The 23,360-nt window shown below is 36.7% G+C and overlaps 1 protein-coding gene across 4 annotated transcripts in view; it reads right to left on the reverse strand.

Moving 5' to 3' along the window:
- C7H12orf60 (chromosome 7 C12orf60 homolog) overlaps positions 1 to 23,360 on the reverse strand; it is a 144,964-nt gene that overhangs the window by 86,519 nt on the left and 35,085 nt on the right. The window lies entirely within an intron of this gene.

Consider the following 23,360-nt stretch of genomic DNA (forward strand, 5'->3'; position numbering starts at 1 on the left):
TATATATATATATATATACATATATATATATATATATATGTATGTATGTATATATCACTTAGCTTGTTCCATCTTCACAGCCATCCTTTGATATCAGTAGTACAAGTATCATAATTGCCATTTTGCAAATGAGAAAATAGAAACTTAGAGAGGCCAATCTAATCTTTTAACTTCAAGTCATGGCTCTTTCCACTATACCATAGTATCCTAAATTAGCTCATGCTAGGCAGTCTGGATTTATCTGGAAAAAAGAGTATAAACTGTTGGGTAGGGACCCTTGGGGTCATTATTCAGTGATCCTGGTTCTAACAAGGTCTGGGTTTCTTAGATTCATCTGGTTAGTACCAACATGAAGTTAAACAACTAGGCCCACATGAGACTCTATTTCATGTATAATGAAATACAAGCATGATATACAATGAAATTCATGTATAGTGGCAAGGACTTTACATCAGGCAACAGTCCAGTGAAAAGTTCTGGGATTAGATACCGTGGAAAGTGAGTAGCAAAGATAAATATCTCATATAATGAGATGCAAGTAGCCCAGATCATAGGAATACTGGTATAATGATTTGTCAAAAAAAAAAAAAAAGACAGAAAAACATAAAGCAGGAAAGATATCCAAAATATAAAATTAAAATATTATAAACCTGAATCTAGACAACAATGAATTAATTGATTGAATCCATGACTTTTTACTAGAGGAAACTTCTAGGCACTCAGTGGCTAAATTTTTATCATTTTACTAACTAGCAACAAATATTGCAAGAAGCTAGAAGAAAGGACATAAATTTTAAAAATGCCAAATTATTCTTTAAACATAAAAAATTAGAGAAAGAGACTTGCAACCTAACTTAACAGACCCTCCAAGGCAGATCCTAATCAGCAGTGAACTGAGATGGACCTTTAACAAAAGAGGCATTTAAGGAATTCTTTGGAGAGAAAAAGGTCATCAGAACCTATAATGTGCAAACAAAGAAGAAAAACACAAAAATACAAATAAGAAATAAAACTAATTAGCTCATGTTTAGCCTTATTTAAAGAAAGAAATTGGACAGAGGAGAAAAAGACATAAAGAGGAATCATCAAGTAACAAAAAGTATCTAGAGATTTAAAGGAATCAGTAATAATTAGGAAAAGAGAGAAGAAGGAAAAGACACTTCAGTGTTTCTGAATACTAAGTTCCCCCATGCCTCCAACACTTTTGTGGAAGGTGTAACATAGTTGAAAGTCGGGATCGGATGGGGATAGTGGGTGGGAGTAGGAGTGAACAGTGGGGTGAGGAGGGTGGGGAAGTGTAAATCATACTGATGAAAGATTTTGTGTGAACAAGTATCAGCTTAGCCCTCTACAACCCAGAATTCTTGGGCTCAAATAATTCTTGATCTCAGTTTCCCTAGCTGGGATTATAGGCCTGTGCCAGCAAATCTATGTAAAAAAGAACAGATTAAAGAACTAAATATAAAAATTTAAAAACAAGATAAACAAACTTAAGAACCACTAGATAGCACAGTGATAAGAGTGCTGGACCTGGAGTCAGGAAGACCTGAGTTCAAATCTAACCTCAAACACTAAGCAGTTTAATAAAAATTACTTAAATCTGATGGCCTCAGTATCCTCTTGTGTAAAATGAGCCGAAGAAGGAAATGGCAAAACTATTCCAATTATCTTTTCCAAGAAAACTCTATATGGGGTCACAAAGAGTTGAAGAAAGCAGAACAACAAACAAAATTTAACTTATTACAAAATAAGGAAATCTGTGTTGCTATGACAATATACCTATCAAAAGCCTGAAGAAGTCACTGGAGCATCTATTGATGTGATTCTTTTGAATTCTGACAATTAGGAAACTACATCAATGGTCTAAACCTTCAGTCATCTGAACATTTAACCAGGTCTTCTCAACAAGTTTGACTCTCTAGCCACTGTGCCACTTCAAAACCTATACAGTATGAGATTCTCAGAGCTTCAATCCCAGCATGCTTATTTCATGTGTAAATGACATGAAAGTGGGAGAGATAGCAAACATATTGTATGTCAAAGTCAAGATACAAACTAGAATGATGAGCCAATTATGCATTAAGCTATAAATGTAAAGTTCTAATCTTGGGTTCAAAAGATTAACTGTATAAATACAAGATAGAAGAAGCACAGCTAAACTGTTCTCTTTCCTACCTCATTGCTCTGCCTGAGTCTCCTTTGCTGAACTTCCACTTTGCATCTACTGCTTTGCCTGGGTTCAATTCAAGATGCCCCTTCCAGGATAAATTCATCACTTCTAAACTCACCACCATATTGCTAACTCAACCCTTGTTTGACACTACTTCCTCAGTCTCTTCTCCCCCCAAAACTGGAGGACTGTAGGATAGAGTACCAACTTCCTCCCAGTTGCTTTCCTTTATAGAAGGCAGCAACCAGATTTTCTCTTCACTCCTCTTTGCATTTATTACTCTGCCTGTTTCAACTCTATGAAACAAGATGCCCCATGCCAGCTATCTCCTGATGTCCCTTCCCATTCACTCCTCATTATTTTCTTTTGTGTGTTATTTCCCCCTTTTAGATTATAAGATCCTACAGAGCAAGGACTGGGCTTTTTTTTTTATTAATTATATCTCCAGCACTTATACAGTGTGCAGCACATGGTAGACATTTGATAAATGGTTATTGGATTGGATTGGATTGGATTGGATTGAATTGAACTGAACTGGATTGAATTGGATTGGATTGGATTGGATCTTTATCCAGTTTATTCCCACTAATTATTAGTGTCCCATAAGACTCTCTCCTGGGCCCTCTTCTCTTCTTCCTCTATACTACTTCACTTGGTGATCTCATCAGTGCCCCTAGATTTAAAAAAAGTGCCTATATGTATCAAAATATTTATAACAGTTCTTTATGAGGTGGCAAAGAATTGGTAACAGAGGGGATATCCATTAATTGGTGAATGGCTGAACAAGTTGTGGCATAAGATTGTGATAGAATACTATTGTGCTATAGAAAAAATAAGCAGGATGGTTTCAGAAAATTCTGAGAAATCCTAATATGAATTAATGCAAAAGCAAGTAGACAGAACCAAAAGAAGCTTTATACGGTAAAAACAACATTGTGTCAAGTAATAATAATTTCTCAAAACTATATTTGCAATAATACTCAGGATTCATACAGGTTGCCTTGTTCCCTAGCTAAAAATTAAAACTACAAAAAGTATCCTTCCCTTTATTAATTGCAAGCTAAGAAGACAATGACAGGATGCAAGGTGACCATCCTCCCACAAAGAGTCCATCAGAGTTCAGATAATATTCAAAGATGACAATCTTTGTAGATCAGTTTCAGATAGAGAAATTATGCAACTTCAATGATTAAGCTACAAGGAGGTTAATTATTTTCTCTATTCTTTGTTTTTACTTACAAGTCCAACTAGGTTCCCAGTTCCTTGAGACGATCTTGGATGATCTCCACCTATAGGTTTTGATGGTAAATCCCAGAGAATAAACTTCATGCCTAATCTATATCTTTCTGTTATGTTATTTTAACCCTACATTCTTAAGGTTAAAAACTTAAGGGTTCACAGTTTTTGGGTGTCATGAATTGGATCTAGACAAATGAACTGGAAGGAAACAGAGGTTACCTCCTGACACCACTACAAGAAGGGATCTCTAGAAAACCAGGACAGATCTTGGGCCTGGCACAATATAAGTGACTTGCTTGAAGGTGAGTCTTTTATTTTTCAATTGATTTAATTTTTTTGGTCAGTCTTTTATGTATTCTTATTTTGTACAAATAACTTTTTATACAATACTAAAATATTTTTGTTTAAGAATAAACATAATACCCCTCCCCCCAAGAAAATATAGACCTACATAAGCGATAAAGTAAAGGGGAGAGAAAAAATTAAAATTGAATAACAATAATAATAATAATAATAATTGTAGGTATGGCCAGGTGGTACAGTGGATGGAGCACCAGCTCTGGAGCCAGGAGCACCCAAGCCCAAATCTGGCCCCAGACACCCAACAATCACCCAGCTGTGTGACCCCCCCTGCAAGCCACCCCAACCCTGTTGCCCTACAAAAAACAAAAAAAAAAGATCCAAAATAAAACAGTAATAATAATAATAATAGTAGTAGAGGCGGCTGGGTGGCAGACAGATCACTGGCCCTTGAGCCGGGGCACCCAGGTCCAAATCTGGCCTCAGACACCCAATGATCACCCAGCTGCGCAGCCCCAGGCAGGCTAACCAGTCCCATTTACCCTGCAACACCCCCCAGAAAATAATAATAATAAAAATGTATTTCAGTGTTCCAACACCACCAACTCTGTCATGGGTGGATCACATTCTTTATGATAAGTCCATCACAAAAGTTACTTCCATATTTTTCCACCGTTGCCATTGCTGATTGCAACTCCGCCCATTCATACTTCTCTACTACTATGATCTATATTTTCTCTCTCCTTTCACTCTGTCTCTGCTGTAGGGTAGTTGAGTGGTGCAACAGACAGATCCCCGGCCCTGGGGCCAAGAGGTCCAGAGCCCATATACCACCCCTTACCCAGCATCCATCCGGGCCTATTGTCCCGGACAAGCCTTACAATCCCAGCCCCTTGCAAGAAGTAAAAAAGAAAATGTGTTATATCTGACCACTCTCCCACCATGGTCCATCCTCTCCTCCATCACTCACATTCCCCGCTTCCCCGTCCCCTTTCTCTCTTTCTTACTACATATGTCTATACCCCATTGAGTATATATGCTGTTTCCTCTCCTCGCAACCTCTGATGAGAGCAAAGATTCCCTCATTCCCCCTCACCTTCCCCCACTTCCATATCATTGCAATAGCTCATTGTAATAAAGACAAATCTTATTATATGATATATCTTAGCCTATTCCTCCTCCTTTTTCTCGCATTACATTTCCCTTTTATCTATTGACTCCATGTTTACACCACAATATATCTTCAAATTCAGTTTTCTACTGTGTGCTTCATCTACCTGCTCTATTAAATGAGAAGGTTCAAATGAGTATTATCAGTATGATTTTTCTGTACAGGAATACATGTAGTTTATCATCATTAAGTCCCTCATATTTTCCCCTTCTCCTCCACTCTCTATGCTTCACCTGAGTCCTGTATTTGAAGATCAAACCTTCTGTTCAGCTCTGGCCATTCCAACAGGAACATTTGAAATTCACCTGGTTCATTGAAAGTACATCTTTTTCCCCTGGAAGAGGACATTCGGTTTTGCTGGGCAGTTGATTCTCGGTTGCATTCTAAGCTCTTTTGCCTTCCAGAATGTTATAATCCAAGCCCCATGAGCTTTTAATGTAGTTGCTTCTAAGTCCTGTGTGATCCTGACTGCAGCTCCATAATATTTGAGTTGTGTCCTTCTGTCTGCTTGTAATATTTTCTTTGACTTGGGAGTTCTGGAACTTGGCTATAATATTCCTGGGGGTGGGTTTTTTTTTTTGGATCTCTTTCTCAGGGAGATAGGTGGATTCTCTCCATTTCTTTTTGCCCTCTGCTTCTAGGATATCAGGGCAATTTTCCTGTAATAATTCTTTGAAAATGATGTCAAGGCTCTTTTCCTGGTCATGACTTTCAGGTATTCCAATGATTTTTAAATTATCTTTCCTAAACCTGTTTTGCATATCAGTTGTTTTTTCAATGAGATACTTCAGATTTTCTTCTAATTTTTCATTCTTTTGGTTTTTAAGTATTGAGTCCTGGTTTCTCGTAAAATCAGCAATCTCTCTAAGTTCTATTCTTTGTCTGAAGGATTTGTTTTCCTCAGAGAGCTTTCTTATCTCCTTTTCCATCTGGCTAAATCTGCTTTTTAAAGCATTCTTCTCCTTAATAACTTTTTGGACTGTTTTATCCATTTGACCTATGCTGGTTTTAACATGTTATTTTCCTCAGCATTTTTTTGGATCTCCTTGACTAAGCTGCTGACTTCATTTTCATGTTTTTCCTGCATCTCTCTCATTTCTTTTCCCAATTTTTCCTCTATCTCCCCCACTTGATTTTCAAAGTCTTTTTTGAGTTCTGTCATGGCCTGAGCCCAATTTCTGTTTTTCTTGGAGTCTTTAGATGCAGGAGCTTGTACCTCCTCATGTTCAGATTGAGTGTTTTGATCCTTCTTGGGATCACAGGCAAAGTATTTCCCAATGGTATTCCTCTTTTCTCTCTGCTTACTCATTTTCCCAACCTGAGCCTGGTTTTGGGGGTACTTCCTGAGCTTTTGGGACACCCCCACAATGATCTCCATGTGTGAGGCTCTGTCCTCCCTCCTGGTCTGTGAATGACCATAAGCGTCCCCCTCTGCCATGGGGCTGAGGTGTGAAGGGCCCTGCTGTTCTATGGGGGGGCCTAAACTGCAATCAGGATCTGAATGTGGTCTGAACCCCAGAATCCTGTTCCAGGGACGAGGACAGAGCTCAGCAATCTATCTCCACCTCCCTCCCTAGGCTCAGTGTGCTCATGCCCTGGGGGCTCCTGCTTACCAGCTCTGCCTGCTTCTGGTTCCTGGATCTGGGCTGCCCTGGACAAGCTGCTGGCTGTGTGTCCTGAGGGCTGGGCTTCACATGCTCACTCTGGCAGAGGTCCCCCACTGTTCCAAGTTGTGCCTGGTGCTCCCTGGGGTGTAAATCAGGAAACTCCCCTGCTGCTGTGAGCCACAGCTCCCAGTACCCTGGGGCTGTTTGCAGGAGGCTGAAGTTCCTTTGCTCTAGCAGGCCACCCCTCTGGTGGGCCACCCCACCCACCCCATGGAGCTGAGCCTTTCCACTCTTTTTTTTTAAGTTTTTACAAGGCAATGGGTTTAAGTGGTTTACCCAAGGCCACATGGCTAGGTAATTATTAAGTGTTTGAGGCTGGATTTGAACTCAGGTACTCCTGACTCCAAGGCCAGTGTTCTATCCACTGCGCCACCTAGGCGCCCCCCCCTTTCCGCTCTTTTCCAGGTTACCTTGGGTTGGAGAATTGCCTCGCTGGATCTCTCTGTGGGTTCTGTCTCTCGAAAATGTAGTCCTTAGTTTATAAGTTTTGCTCCAGAGCAACTGAGAGAAGTTCCTCTCTTGTTGCCATCTTGGCTCTGCCCCACCCCCCACATTGATTTAATTTTTTTTTAAGTTTTTGCAAGGCAATGGGGTTAAGTGGCTTGCCCAAGGCCACATGGCTAGGTAATTATTAAGTGTCTGAGGCCGGATTTGAACTCAGGTACTCCTGACTCCAAGGCCAGTGCTCTATCCACTGCGCCACCTAGCCGCCCCGTGTGCCACCTAGCCACCCCGCCATTGATTTAATTTTGAACTGTTTTTTTCTTTAGTTTTGTTTTAAGTTTTTGCAAGACAATAGGGTTAAGTGACTTGCCCAAGACCACATAGCTAGGTAATTATTAAGTGTCTGAGGCCAGATTTGACTCCAGGATCAGTGCTTTATCCACTGTGCCACCTAGCCATCCCAGTTGTTTTCTTTAAAGTTGAAGTTTCCCTGGGAGTTTACCTCTGGTTTTGGAAATTCTCAAAGGTAAGTGAGAATTGCTTGATTTTAAGCAGTCAGGTGGGTGCAGAGAACTTATCCCTATGTCTAAGGGTGGCATTTCTTTGGTGAAGTGGCCAAGGGGTTAGATCTGTGTGGCACTTTTTTTTAAAGATTTTATTTATTGTGAGTTTTACAATTTTTCCCCTAATCTTACTTCACTCTCCCCACCCCCTAAAGAAGGCAATTTGCCAGTCTTTACATTGTTGCCATGGTATATATTGTTCCAAATTGAGTGTGATGAGAGAGAAATGATATCCTCAAGGAAGAAACATAAAGTATAAGAGATAGCACATCAGACAATAAGATATCAGGTTTTTTCTCTAAATTTAAGGTAATAGTCCTTGGTCTTTGTTCAAACTCCACAGTTGTTTCTCTGGATACAGATGATATTCTCCATTGCAGATAGCCCCAAATTGTCCCTGATTGTTGCACTGGATGGAATGAGCAAGTCCATCAAGGTTAATCATTACCCCCATGTTGCTGTTAGGGTATACAGTGTTTTTCTGGTTCTGCTCATCTCACTCAGCATCAGTTCATGCAAATCCCTCCAGGCTTCCCTGAATTCACATCCCTCCTTGTTTCTAACAAAACAGTAGTGTTCCATGACATACATATACCACAGTTTGCTAAGCCATTCCCCAATTGAAGGACATTTACTTAATTTCCAATTCTTTGCCTCCACAAACAGGGCTGCTATGAATATTTTTGTACAAGTGATGTTTTTATCCTTTTTCATCATCTCTTCAGGGTATAACCCCAGTAGTGGCATTGCTGGATCAAAGGGTATGCTCATTTTTGCTTTCCTTTGGGCGTAGTTCCAAATTTCTCTCCAGAAAGCTTGGATGAGTTCACAGCTCCACCAACAATGTATTAGTGTCCCAGATTTCCCACAACCCTTCCAACAATTATCATTTTCCTTTCTGGTCATATTGCCCAGTCTGAGAGGTGTGAGGTGGTACCTCAGAGAAACTTTAATTTGCATTTCTCTAATAAGCAATTATTTAGAGCAATTTTTCATGTGACTATGGATTGCTTTCATCTCCTCCTCTGTAAATTGCGTGTGGCACTTTCTTAATGAATTGCAAGAGATTTGTCCAGCATGCCTGTCATATGTCCATTGTTTATATTATATGTTTTTTTGTTTAGTGTCTTTGGTCTTTTAGTGTTTGGCTTTGCATATAGTTATTACTGTTTAATTGGTTGTTGTATCTGATCATGGACAATCTAAAGCTAGAGATTAGAAATCCAGGAAAAAGGATACCTGTTTTCCATATGACCATACTTTATGACTCTAATGATCATGCATTTTGTCAGCATTAGTGTAAACTAACAAGAGATGGTACTAAATTAAGTTGGTCAAGATGTAGATCTTTTGAAAAAATTAAATTGAACTATCTTAAAACTAAACTACTTTTGGGGCAGCTAGGTGGCACAGTGGATAGAGCACCGGCCCTGGAGTCAGGAGTACCTGGGTTCAAATCCAGTCTCAGACACTTGATAATTACCTAGCTGTGTGGCCTTGGACAAGCCACTTAACCCCATTTGCCTTGCAAAAACCTAAAAAAAATGAAACTAATTTTAAAAACTAATAAGACATCTAATAATCCATCACTGCTTTAGTGAAATGCTACAAAAAAGATCACAAAGCTGAATTTTTTTTCACTTATAGCTTGTAAAAAGATTTTAGTTCCACATGTTTATACTTTCTCAATAGTCCCTTCCCCTGAGAAGTTATTCATTTCTCCAAACCTCTCACCTGCTTCTGTTTATCTTTCTCCTCTAGCCAGGGCTTCAATCCCTCCCCCTACAGAGACACTGGAGTCTTCAAAACTCACTTTTCTCCCCTCTCAAAAAGCTCCAAAGCTTTTTCAGCTTCTGTCCCTCCTCCTTATTCATTGTCCTCTTTATCTTCCTACTAAAGATTTTGATTTTGGCAGATCCATCCCATTTGCAAACCTGGATCACAATCTAAATCCTAGGAAAATCCTATTGCTATCTCCTCCCCTCTATCCTACTTTCCCTAGTCCTAAGGAAACCCCTGCCTCTCTTCTCCCCCCCCCATTGAAAGCTATCCTCACTCATCACTCACTCTTCCTTCTCTCTCTCATTCTTCTTTGTTCTAATTCCCCCTTTTCTCCTCCATTTCCCCTCATCCTTATCCCAGTAGCATTCCCTTCTCTCTGTTCTCCAATTTTTTTATCTTCTGTTTCATCTCATTTTCCCAATATTAATCCCTCCCTTCCCTCTTTGTCCCTCAATTTCTTTTCTTTCATCTATAGTTTTATCTCCTTCTCTCTCCAATATTCCATCTACTCTGTATTCCTCAATTTCTTCTCCATGTGTTCCTATTTCATCTCCTTCTTATATTCCTGCTTATTCTTCTATTTAGTCTCATCCTAATAACCCTTCTTAGCCTATTTTCTCTCATCCATATTCTTCTTCCATTCTATCTCCCCACTTTGTCTTGCTCTAAGAAATCTTATTTGTAATGAGATTATTCCATCTCCAGATAAGATCCTAAATTCATACTCTGTTGGGATTTATCCTTTAAAAGTAATCAATAGACCATGCCCTCAAATTATTCCAACTATAAATAGAGAAGGACAAGTTACATCTGATATTAAACTTTATACTGTCCCACAGTATAAATTCAAGTCATGGGACAGAGGTGAATTATAGGCTTCAAAAAAAGGATTTTCCTGACCTCCATCAAGAACCAATAAGTTTTAGTGATCAATTTAAGGTTATTCTTCAATCCTATTGCTCTGGGATCCCAGAAATTTGTTAGTTAATCATAATTTTAGTTGGAAAAAGGAGAAACTAAGAATTGGTTAGGAAGGCTAAGGTTTTTTTAAAGCCACTTGTGAGAAATGTCAGGAGACAGATTGAGTAGCTTATACAGATCAGCAAAGGCATTATATGAATGCAAGAGCTCTAGGAGATGCTTTAAAAGAGGTTATCCCATTTGCTTTTCCCCAACCAGTGGAATTTCCAAAAATCAAAAATGTTGTTCAAAGTCATGATGAAATAGCATGTCAATTTTTTGATTGTTTATAAACAGCAGATGTTTTAATGCAAATTCAAATGTTTTAAAGGAAGAAGAGGACAGACTCAGTTTCTCTCTTACTTTTTAACAATCTTCAGCCTTCTCTGACATAGAATATTAAAATTATCCAGTCAGAAAGGCAAATGAAGTAATCCTAGTTCATAACTGAACCATAGACTTTAGCAACTCAGTTAACGGGAGGATCTTCAAGAGAAAAGGGAGATGAGGGCAAAGAAAGATAAGGTGTATACCATTCAACTCAAGTAGTTAACAGCTTCTGTCCAAAATGCACCCTTTGCTAGTAGCCAGTCTGAGAATCAAATAAAAGGGGTCTGTAATTATTACAGGAAGTCAGGCCATTTGAAAAAAAACTGCAAAAAATTTGAAAAGCAACAAAAATAAGGAATTAAAAAGCTCTTCCCCACAACCTTAGGGGTGTTCTAAGGTAGATTTTCAGGATCATTCTACTAAAGATTCTGATTTCGGCAGATTTACTTTCTTTTCCATTGCAAAGAGAAAAAAAGGAAAAGAGTAATTAGGAAGGCCTAGAGTGGGGCCATTACTTGTACCTCATAAATTGGTCCATTTATTCCCATCTCCCAACTAGGAGAGGTGTCCATGGTAAGACAGGGCCACCCATCTCTGCTTGAGTAGATAATTGGGCTACCATATCAGTTCTGGATTCCAGCAAAATCCCCTTCCCTTTTCTCTGGAGTTCAGAAAGTGTATTAGTGGTAGTGGTGTCAAACAAGCCCTTCTAAGCTTTTAAAACTTCTCTTTCTGTTACTCTGGGACAGGAACATTTTCAGCATACTTTCCTTCTAATACTGAAAGCTCCTTGTCACTTTCTGGATCATATTTTGTCTTTCTTATCTGCTGTTCTCAGATTCACCCCCACTGACTCTCAGCTAGATCATTGCTCCCTCACCCTAGTGCCTCTGGCAGCCCTATCTCTGCTGCCTCAGTCTGATAGGAAGGAGTCACTGACTTGCCAAGGTCCTGCCCCAGTTATAGGCCATAGATCATACAGATATTGGGCAAATTGCTACAGTTACCCCACTAAAAGTCCAGATTGATTCATCTCTTCCTCTCCTTGCATTGCTCAATATCTACTTCCTCCCATTGATATTAAAGGTGCTAAAGGAGCCAAAGTTATTATCAAAAGCACTAATTATTGTGTGCACTTCCCCATGCAATATGCCATGTTTCCCTGTGAGGAAGGCTGAAAATAAGAACCATAGCCCTGTACACAATTTACATGCTATTAAAACCAGCTTTCCTCACTTTCCTGTGGTATTCAACATCCATACCCTGTTATCTTTCATTCCTCCTTCTACTACTGTATTTACTGTAGTTGATCTATGCTGTGCCTATTTTTGCATTCCCATTCATTCCAGTAGTCAATACCTTCTTGCTTTTACATGGGAAAGACAGCAATTTATGTGGACAGATTTACCCCCAGGGGTTTGTAGAAGCACCTTCATATTTTTGTCAAGTTTTGCATGATAACCTTTTTTTTGTCTATCCTCTCCCATGGTTCAGTGCTCCTTCAATATATGGATTATCTATTATTGGGCTCCCCTGTTTTAATTTCAAAGGCAGATGCTATGGAGCTTCTTACATTCCTAGTTTAAATGGTCATAAAGCTTCTCAAGATAAACTGCAGTTCTGTCAGTCCTCTGAAATTTCTAGGGCATCTAATATCCCAGGACACTATCTCCCTTGATCCTTCTCAAATCAAGGCAATCCATGAATTCCCCATCCCCTCTTCAGAGAGACAGTTAAGGGCATCCTGGGTCTTTCTGTGTACTGTTGGTCTTGGATACCTGAATTCTCTGTTTTAGCTTGTCCCTTGTATTAAAGTTCTGCAATATCAAACTCCTGACTTCCTTTACCTGTCTGAAGAACAGCGTCTATAAAACTATCTTTCTCAGTCCCCACTCTAGGCCTTCCTAGTTACTCTCTTCCCTTTTTTCTGTTTGCAATGGAAAAGAAAGTAAATGCAATAGGAGTTTTAGCACAGAAACATGGGGAGAGGTGTTTCTGATAGTACCAGTGGGGTACTATAATAAACAATTAGATGCTGTAGCTAGAGGTCTGCCACCTTACTAAAAAGTATCATTGCTACAACTGAGACTGTTAAACAAAGTAAGGACATCATACTCAATTTCCCATTGACTCTCCTTGTACCTCAAACAGTTGAGGCTCTACTCAACTCGCATCCATATCCAGCATTTATCAGTCATCTAGCAAAAATTTAAACCCTGCTACTGACTTGCTCTCATGTCACCATCAAAAGAATTTACATAACCCCATTTTGCCCCTAGTTTAGAAACAGATCAGTCTGTGAGCAAAGACCACAAACCTGATCCTTCTGACATGACTATGTCACAATTCTGGATCACTTGTTGACTCCAAGAACAGATCTCACAGAAACACCCATCCCCAATGCTGACCTCACAGTGTTCACAGATAACTCCTGCCTTAGAAACTCTGAGGGTCAAGTGTTTCAATTTATGGAATCACCACAGTAAATGATAAATGAGAATCTGGTCATCTTCCCTCTGCTCACTCAGCTCAGCAGACTGAGTTGGAAGAAGAATTTGGGGCCTGTGAACTAGGTGAAGAACTGAAAATTAGCATCTACAGAGAAAGCAGGTACACTTTTGGAGTGACACATGATTTTGAGATATAGAAGCAAAGGGAATTTTTTAATCTCCACTGGGTATCTTATTAAAAATAGTAAGCTAATCTCCAGACTTTTAGAATGTCTGCTTCTACCTAAGCAGGTGACTGGCTGTTCTCATAACTCCACCCCTGAGTCTCAAGGGAATCAGTTGACTGATAAAGCAGCAAAGGAAGCGGTACTTTCTTTCCTAACTGCCATAAAGATCTCCTATGCCATACCTTCCCCAATAGATCCAGTGGCTTTAACAAAGGCACAAGACTTAATCTCTCCTGAGACAATATACCAATGGGAAGCACAAGGCTGCACCCACATTCAGTCATATTTGTCCTTTTGTCTGCTACTGGTATACTGGCTATTCTTGCCCTTATCCTTTGTGGGATAAGAGTAGGGCTGGCTGTGGCACAAAAATGCTCTACTACCCTGGTGAATAACATAATGATATCTGTAGTCATCTCCCATCAGATGGCAAAATTGGGTGAGCCCTGGTCAAATAAGGAACAGTTAGGAGCTTCCTTTCCTGCCCTCTGAAGAATAAAGTTAAATAGTATTTTTTTTTTCCTTTTGGTTAGCAGGTGGTGCTGTACACCTCATTTGACTCCAAAAGGTATTTGGTATAACTTTTAACAATAGCTTTGTATTTTAAAATATGGTAGTAGTGACTCTGGGATAATCAAACATATTATTATAATGTTTTCAACCTGTTTATATATAAGTTGGGGTTACTATACTTAAAAATTTTTTTATTACTCATTTTTTCTCTCTCCATTTCTGCAATGATATTTAGATATTACCATTGTGCATGCTGTTTGATACATCTGAAATTCAAAATATCTGTAGAAATATATGCAAATTGTATAAGAATCAGTTTAAGATATTGTTTTGAAAGGATTCCAGAAGCAATGGCAAATTGATCATATTTATTGGAACATGGATAAATAATTGAGCATATTAACAGAGAAAATTGTATTAATAAAATGTTACTTTATGCAGCTTGACATTATTGTATTTATACATTCAAAATTTTTTGTTGGAAAATCACCTATGCAACATGTATGAAATTTTGTGATTTTTCTTTGATGTTTTTCTTTTTGTTATCACTGTAAGATTATAATCACCACATGGCATTTTCTAGACTAAAGTTTAGTTAAATCTCTGTTTGATTATAGGAAATTGTTTTTAAAGACTTAATGGAATGGAAATTGGCTATCGAGTTTGAAATCCAAAATTCAAAGAAATGCTGGTGGGCCATGGTCTATTGATGCTATAACCCAATGGAGGTTAGATGCTGCAGGTGATACGCTCATTGGGACAAAATTTTTTAAAAAGAGCAACTGTTGAGCATGTTCTAAGGTAGGACTCTTTTTTGTCTCAGTTTCCCAAATGTGCCATTTGGAAAATGTCTCACATGGCAGATTTAAAGTCTGGCTTAAGGCATTTGGTTAACCATATAACCTCTGTCTTGAAATGGATATCCAAATAAATAAAGGAATTCGCTTTTCAAATGTCCCCAATCTTTATGATAAATTGCTATCATGTCAGGTGACTAATATTAAAATCAAATATGGAAATGTAAGTCCTTTGGCCCACATTTATGCCATGTTCTAAAAGCCAGTTAAGTTAATTTTTGCTTTGGCATCTGTTGTCAGTCAAATGTTATTGTAGTCTTTTTGTTAAACAAAGGGAAAATACATTATTCAGTTAAGGATTTTTGATTCATTTTAAATATTAGCAAAAGATTAAAGTTATTTTTATTTGTAAAATCACTTGGATATTCTCTGTTCTAAAGTGATTATCATATATATATATGTTAGATACAGAGTTCAGATAATAATTGTTCAAAGATGATAATCTTTGTAGATCAATTTCAGGTAGAGATATTGTACAACTTCCATAGTTTGGTCACTATGAAGGTTATTTTCTCTATTCTTTGTTTTTGCTTATAAGTCCAACTAAATTCCCAATTCCTTGTGACTATCTTGGATGGTTTCCACCTTTAGTTTTTGATGGCAAATTCCAGAGAATAAAACTTCATATCTAATCTATATTTTTCTGTTCTATTATTTTAACCCTATATTCTTCAGTTTTAGGGTTCACAATTGTTATAATGAACAACTGTGAAGGACTTGGCTATTCAGATCAATTCAATGATTTAAGACAATTTCAAAAAACCCATGATGACAAATGCTATCCATCTTTAGGGAAAGATCTTAGGAACTCAGTGCAGTTTGAAGCACACTTTTTAAATTTTTTAAAATTTTCTTGTTTTTTCTTTTGTTTTGTTTTTACAACATGACTAATAAGGAAATATGTTTTGCAGGACTTTATATGTATAATTGATATATTGCTTGCCTTCTCAATGGGTAGGGGAGAGAAAGAATCTGGAACTTCAAAATTCTTTTAATGATAAAAATAAACTTTTTAAAAAGGGAAAAAGTCATTGTATTTAAAGGGTGAAGGAGATTATTTCCATATCTTTTCTCCCCTCCTTTCTCCTAATGGGATTAAATGTTCTCAAGATTCTTTGATGCCCTTGTGAAGACCACTGACCCAAGTCCCCAGCTGTTCTCTTCATACGTCATCCAAACACAAATGACTCACAAGAAAATCAAAGACAGGGAACCCAGAAGGTGAAATCCTAAGGCTTGAGTTCCAATCTGTGTTGACCCCACCTTGGTTCCTTCTTATCCACAACTTCAATAATCTTTTTTTTTGTTTTCCCATTCCTGACACAGACATGCAACAGTTCTTCTTGACTTTTCCTTTATCAGTGCCTTCAGTCACTGCTATAGCCCACCTCAATATTCAAAGTGATACTGATGTATGAATTTCTGCCTGTAGAAGTAAGACTATGCAAAGATTAAGTAATTTATTGCTTAGGGCATACAACCAAGTACTCTAAAAATACATAATGGTGTCCCCATATTGAGTTGCTGTCATTTAAGGCCCAGTTTAAATGTCTAATAAGCCTTCTTTTGATTCTCTAATGTGCTGTCAGTTTCCATCTCTCCCCACCTCAAGTTTCATGTTGTATTTCTTTTATGCACTTAGCAAGTTAACATTTATTGAGTGCAAATTCAGTGCCAAGTATATTTATCATTGACAGTTGTGGGGTATCTTCCTACTAGACTACAAGGATACTAAATTTTGTACCTTGATCTAGCACAAAGACAGCTCAATAATCATTGAATTGAGATTTAATATTTTAAATTAGGACTTAAATCCTCTCCAGAGTATTTTTTTCAAGGTTCTACATCTAAAAACAAGAAACATTTCCATATAAACAGCAGAATATTTTTAGAACTTCCTTCTGTTGTCTTTTTTGCATGTTTTTAAATGTTACAAATAAAGAAATGTTACAATAGCCCATCTTTTTTGGCATCACTATTACTAATCCCCTCTTCCATCCCCCCATCCCTACAATTAAAAACCTAGAGCAATAGTCATGAAAAATTAATCTGCATAATGGTCATGTCCAAAATTATATGTTCCTGTACTTGGTGTCCATCCTTTATCAAGATAACATGATTCATCATAGATCCTCTGGAGACCTGGTTTAGTTATTACATTGATAAGAATTCTTAAATCTTTCAAATTTGTTTTTCTTTACTGCCTCTCTGTTCTTACTCTGCTCACTTCACTCTCAGGACACAGTAACTAGAATTCACTGAAGGAATCTCAATATTTCTTACTATACAATAATATTTAGTTACATTCATATATCACAATTTGTCAAGCCATTTCTTAATTAAGAGGCAATCTCAGGCACTGCTTAGATAATACTTTTTTCCCTCAATTTTTAATCCAATCTCCATGATCTGGAAATTCTTTTGTTTCCATCATCCTGCCTCTTAACTACTCCCCTCCCTTCCCCCCCATTCCCTATTGAATTTGATTTATACACCAAATTGTGTCTACATGTATACACAATGAACTTTTCTGTACATTTCAGATAAGAGCTTCATCTGATGTTCTTACCTTTCCACTTTCTACTCCCATCTTTTGCCTTTCTGCCCCAGTGAATTCCTTTTGCCCTCTTCAGTCCCTCAGTATAGAACCAATTCACCCTCAGGTTCTTTTTATTTAACTCCCTTAATAACATTTAAGACTTTAACATGACCTTCAGGTCACCTGTTTCTTCTCCCCTTAGTAGGATATTAGCACTCCATCATCATATTTCTCCTTATACTTGCTCAAATAAATTTTTCTAGATTTTTCTGCACTCATTTTTACATGCCAAAGTTCTTTCAAACAGAAAAATTTTAAAGTTTTCTATTTTATCAAAACCCCCAACCCTTCCATCCCTCAGCCTGACATACAATTTTATAAGTTATTTATGGAAATCAGCTTATACTTTTGATCTTTTGGCATGTTGTATTCCAAAATTTTCTCTTATTTTTAGTAGAAGTTGACATGTTTTATAATATCCCAACTTTAATTCTTTGGTACTTTAATTTCTTCTTTCTGGAGGCTTATAGTATATCTTTTCTACCTTTGACATGAGAACTCTGGATTTTGATTATGGTATTCCTAGGACTTTTCTATTTGTGATATCTTTCATGAGAAGATTGATGGAGTCTTCCTTTCTTTACTTTGGTCCCTGTTCTAATAGATTTTGATGATTTTCATTTATGAATTCCTGCTCAGGGGGTGATTTTTAATTTTTAAATTATTCTTGTCATTTAAATTAGGTCATTCCTACTTTAGTTGAATTTTATTTCAGATATATTTTTTCAATGCTTTAATCTATAATATTTGTTTGTTTCAGAGTTCCTGATTTCTGTTCAGCTTACTCTAGTTTCCAGGCATTCAATTTCTTACGGAACGTTTACCACTTTCTTATCTTTCTCTTTTTCTAGAGCTTTCATTTCATTTTTAATTATCTGCTTCTTTCTTTTATTAATCTTGGTATTTGTTTTGTCCTTGGAGAGATTCATTTTTTTCCCCTTCAAGTCTCTTGCTTATAGTTTTTATGGAGTTTCTCTTTCTTTAGGGAGATTTCTAGACTTGCAATAATTTTTTAGTGATTGGTATTTTCTCCAGTCTTAATTCCCAAATTGAATTGGATCTTTGTTCCAAGACCAGGCTCTACCCCTTAATGTTTTTTTTTTTTTTTGGCAAGGCAATGGGGTTAAGGTGGCTTGCCCATGGCCAAACAGCTAGGTAATTATTAAGTGTCTCAGGTCGGATTTGAACTCAGGTACTCCTGACTCCAGGGCTGGTGCTCTATCCACTGCACCACCTAGCCACCCCTCTTAATGTTCTTTTGAGTAGAAATAGTAGTCCCATATGGTCTTACCCTGATTCAGTTGGTTCTTGCACTGACCTGTTTCTAAGGTTTAGGGAGCTGGGCCTTCAGGGCCCTCTCTGGTATCTGGCATAGGATTAGGGATCTCAGAGACCTTTGTTTGACCTGAGGTATCACAGTATGAATCCTATGGTCAAAGGCTGTCTGTTGCCTGCCACAACTCCCTAGACTTTCTTCTAAGAATAGTTCTTTGCTGTTATTGCTTATGGACATAGTATTTCAGGCTACATGGATCCCATCTCTGGTCACCAAAGAAAACTCCACACTTTGCTAGAGGTATCCTTTGTTTCCTTTGATTTTCTTTTTATGCAGTTCTGGAGTCAAAGCAATCACGTGCTATGTTTTTCATTGAATTTCTTTTATTTTTTCTTTAGATTTCTTGATTATTAATTTCAAGATTTTGCTGGGGTAGGTTTGTGAGAGTTTAAAGTTCTGTCTCCTATTCAGACAGCTATAGTGGCATGAAGTCCTAGTCTAGAGTATTTTAAACTTCAAATCTAATTGTGATATGAATGACTGATACTTGTTAAAAATATCAGCTAAGGGAGAAACTTTGCTTTCTTGTATCCCTGAAACTATACCACACAGGGAGAAACTTTGCTTTCTTGTATCCCTGAAACTATACCACACAGATAATACTATCTATCCTTCCTCTCATAAGGTCAATCCTACATGAAGCAAGTCCTATTTAGAGTTACATATGTTTAAAAATAAAATTCTTAATCACCTATCTACATAACCAGTACTAATTGACTAATGCTGACATGCTAATGCTAATAGGACAAATTCTGAATATCAATGTGGTGTGGGTAAGACCATGTACCTTGTTGTTAATTACCTAGTGTCAATGTTTATATAATTATAGTCAAAATGCTGAGGCACCAACCTGGTCAAATTTTTTTTCTTGATCTAAAGGCACAGACAGTAGTGCTTTTATGAATAGCTTACATAAACGTGGGACTGTGTGGTTATGGTAAGCTGGTTTGCAAAATGATGTTTTTCTTGACTGCAAGTTGGGATTTACACAAAGATCTGCCAGGATGAAATAAAGTTTGAAGGCAAGTTTTGAAAATTAAAGGTGGTATTGAACATCAAGAAATTCCTCTGATAAAACATCAATTTTTTGTATCTAAAGATTGATTTGAGTAGCATTTATGCAATTAAATTACTTAATAAACCTTGAATTTGTATAGCACTTATGAAAAGGTAAAACTATCTTTTAAGTATTATCTTCAAAAATATATATTGATGACTCTAGCATCCCTGAGGGGTTTCATTTTTCTGTTTTAATAGGGAAATAGATATAATACAATCTTGTACAGTAGTGATTTAAAAGAACTTGATCTTCTTGGTAAACAAAATAGAAACTGAATATGGTAGAATAGAAAGTCACTATACAAATGAAATTTTTGTTATCACTTTGTAATCATCATCATTATTCTTCAATTTATCATTTAGTTACATGTGTTTTAGAGGAAGAAAAATAGCCTGGACCTTAATGGAGTTTTGAAGTTTTTCAACTCATCTTTTAACATAAGGAAATACTGCATATTTTGGGATTGATGAAAGACCAAATAAAAGGAGAGACTTCCAAAAAGAAAAGGGGGGCAGTGCAGGGAACAAATACTATTAGAGGAAAACTATGGTGCTTCTCCCAGTAACCCAGGGATCAAATTTCAAATCCTAAAAGTCTATGGCAGATTTAGAACATTTTTCCCCCTCAAAAGGAAATATTGCAATTATTTTATTCTGCCCTTCCTTTTTTTGGTCAAATTGCTAGAAACAGTCCTGGGACAAGTAACTATTCTGTTATTATTCCTTCATGTTCAGTCTTCATATTATTGAATAGATTGATGAAACAAATGCTTTCTGTAGTTGAAAAAAAAATTCTCTATAGGCTCACTGTAAGCATTCTTGTTAAATCTCCAGTAGCAAGGAGGATAAATAAGGATGATATATGCCTCATCTTATTTGCACATGATTTTTAATCTCTTTGGCCAAGTCTCTATTATTCTTTAAAAACTTTTCATTCACTGTAGCTTTGCTCTCATGCATGTTTGAAATTATATCCATTAGAAAGGTTGTTTTAAAATTTTTTCTGAATCAAACTATAGCTTACTGATCGTGGCCATTTTCTATAATATCAATTTTCTATGTCAAGGGAATGGTTCAAGGACAAAATATTGGCTGAAATTATCTAGAATATATTTTAAGTCTATGCTTCTAGAATGGGAATTTCTCATCTGTCAATCAATGAAAGACAGCATACTTCTGATATATAATTCTAACTAGTTGACTAAGTCTGAGTAGATTTTTTTTGCTGCATTGTTAGCCTTCAGTAACAAACAACAACAAAATTGTTAGTCTTCAGTAACAAATTAGTTCCTTGAATAATTTATATTGATCATTAAGTTGGGCTCCTTAAGGAAAACTCTTCTACAGTTTCTGGTAGCAATGATCTGGTCTGGAGTTCACCTAATCAAGTACTTCATTTTGACAAATTTATGAGTCATTTGTTCTGTTCTTCCTTGTTAATATACTGTTGGCTGAGTCTGGACCAATGTCATCTATGAAGGACATTTTTGATTACACTCTTGGATCTATTATTTCATAGGCTCTATCCAGGGACAAATCCAATAACACCTTATAATCCTATACAATCTTGCTGATTGAATGGTATTTTCTTAATCCAAAACTATTTCAGGAGATGGTTGAACTATTTATTATGTGCTTGAAGACCACTTATCAATATTCTTCCTTTTGTACATGGAAATGTTCAACTTTTTATAGCTGTCTTAACATGATAAGCCTTATATTTTGTTAATATTATTCTGGTTTTTAATAGGGTACTCTCCAAATCCACATAGTCTATTTTATAATTTGGAAGGTATAAGTTAAGTATGGCAATTCTTAGATTAATTACTTTAAATTTGTTCTTTCTAATTGACTTTTTTTAGGGTTTTTTTTTTGCAAGGCAAATGGGGTTAAGTGACTTGCCCAAGGCCACAGGGCTAAGGTAATTATTAAGTGTCTGAGACCACATTTGAACCCAGGTACTCCTGACTCCAGGGCCAGTGCTTTATCCACTGCGCCACCTAGCCGCCCCTCTAATTGACTTTTAATTCAGACTTCCTTGATATCTCTTTGCTCAATATATCTTGCCTGGAAGGAACCAAAGTATTTGTAAGCATTACTTGCATCCTTCATTAAATATAACTTCTGAAGTCAAGTATAAATCTTCAGTTTCCATTTTTCTTTGTATATATCAAGAATTTTACACTTATTAGCTCCAAAGACATATTTATATCATCAAATAATGAATATACAAAATGAAGGAGTTAACCGTTTTTAGTAGACCCATATAGTTTGATGCCATTCATAAACATCAAGTGCTCAATAATACTTTAATTTGGAAGTCTATTCAATAATTCTATTCAATAATTCTATACATCTATTCAATAATTAATTCCAATAAGGAGGAATTACAATGAATATAAAGTTAAACATAATTCTACATGGCTCAAATAATTTTCTGAAAAATAATACATTTTATGTGAATTTTTTTATGTTATTCTGTTAGTGGCATGTTTTAAATAAAGAATAGTTTTCCATATAGATATCAAATAGGCTAAGTATTTTTGGCTATATTTTCTAAAATCATATGAATAAAACATGAATTTAGAACTGAGTAAAAAAATGTTATACTGATCAACAAAGTTCATCAATATGTTATGGTACTTTTGGGTAGCTTGTTCTCTCTTGAACTACTCTGGAATATTCTGTTGTAGCACCATGCTATTTTGGAAATCCACGGGGGGTCTGAGTTTTGTCATATATTGGTTCAATTTCCTTTGTTTTGTCATATCTTATTAGACTTTGGTCTCCCTAACAAAGAGTTAATTTAGGAAGAAATCATCTTGAAGAACCTATCAATATTCTTCTTCATTCTGGACATGGAAATGTTCATCTTTCTATTGCTATCTTAGTACGATAATTACTATGTTTTGTCAATATTATGCTGGGTTTTAATGGGGTACTTTCCAAATTCACACAGTCTATACCTCCACTACTAAACCTCCCTGTCTATATCAGATGGCAGCTTTAAGGTCTACTACTTGTTGATGCTAGGGGAAAGGCAAGGATGGAATGTGTCGGCAGATTTAAGTGGGCCACATAACATAATCCCCTCAGTTGGTTTGTGTGTCTTTCCAGAGTATAAAGATTGGTACTGAGATACTGAATGAGAACTTTCTGATTGGTTCTAATTCATTCAAATCATTAGGTAATATCTTCTTGTTCTTCTTGCTTTCTTATGCTATGGGAAACAGCTGTAATTACTGCATCTCTGAGAAATAATTCCTTTAAAAAAAGATATTGGGGACTGGATAAAATGCCTACTCATCCATCTTGTTAGATGCATAACCTGGAAATGTACATTGGTCAAGAACTTATAAAAGATGTACAAATCTACATGGGTAAAAGTGAGTGAAGCAGACTCCTCTGGGTGGCCAATTTTTCCTTTCAAGCATAAGAAAACATGGCTCATACAGAAAATTTCACTTAAAATTCAAGTACAAAAGCAAAATAGTCTCTGCCCTCTAAGACATACATATTTACCTATGTTATTTTCTATGTTTTAAAAGACTGGAGCTCTAATTTCATTGACATCAAGAGTTCCTGATAAGGAAACCTCAAACTGAAATGTTGATCAGCAACAGTCTTAAGTCAACTTAGAATCTTAGAAAATTATATGGAACATAGAGGGAGATTAATATCACAATCTATATG

The sequence above is a fragment of the Macrotis lagotis genome, chromosome 7 (genome assembly GCF_037893015.1).
Source record: "Macrotis lagotis isolate mMagLag1 chromosome 7, bilby.v1.9.chrom.fasta, whole genome shotgun sequence".
Lineage (NCBI taxonomy): Eukaryota > Metazoa > Chordata > Mammalia > Peramelemorphia > Peramelidae > Macrotis > Macrotis lagotis.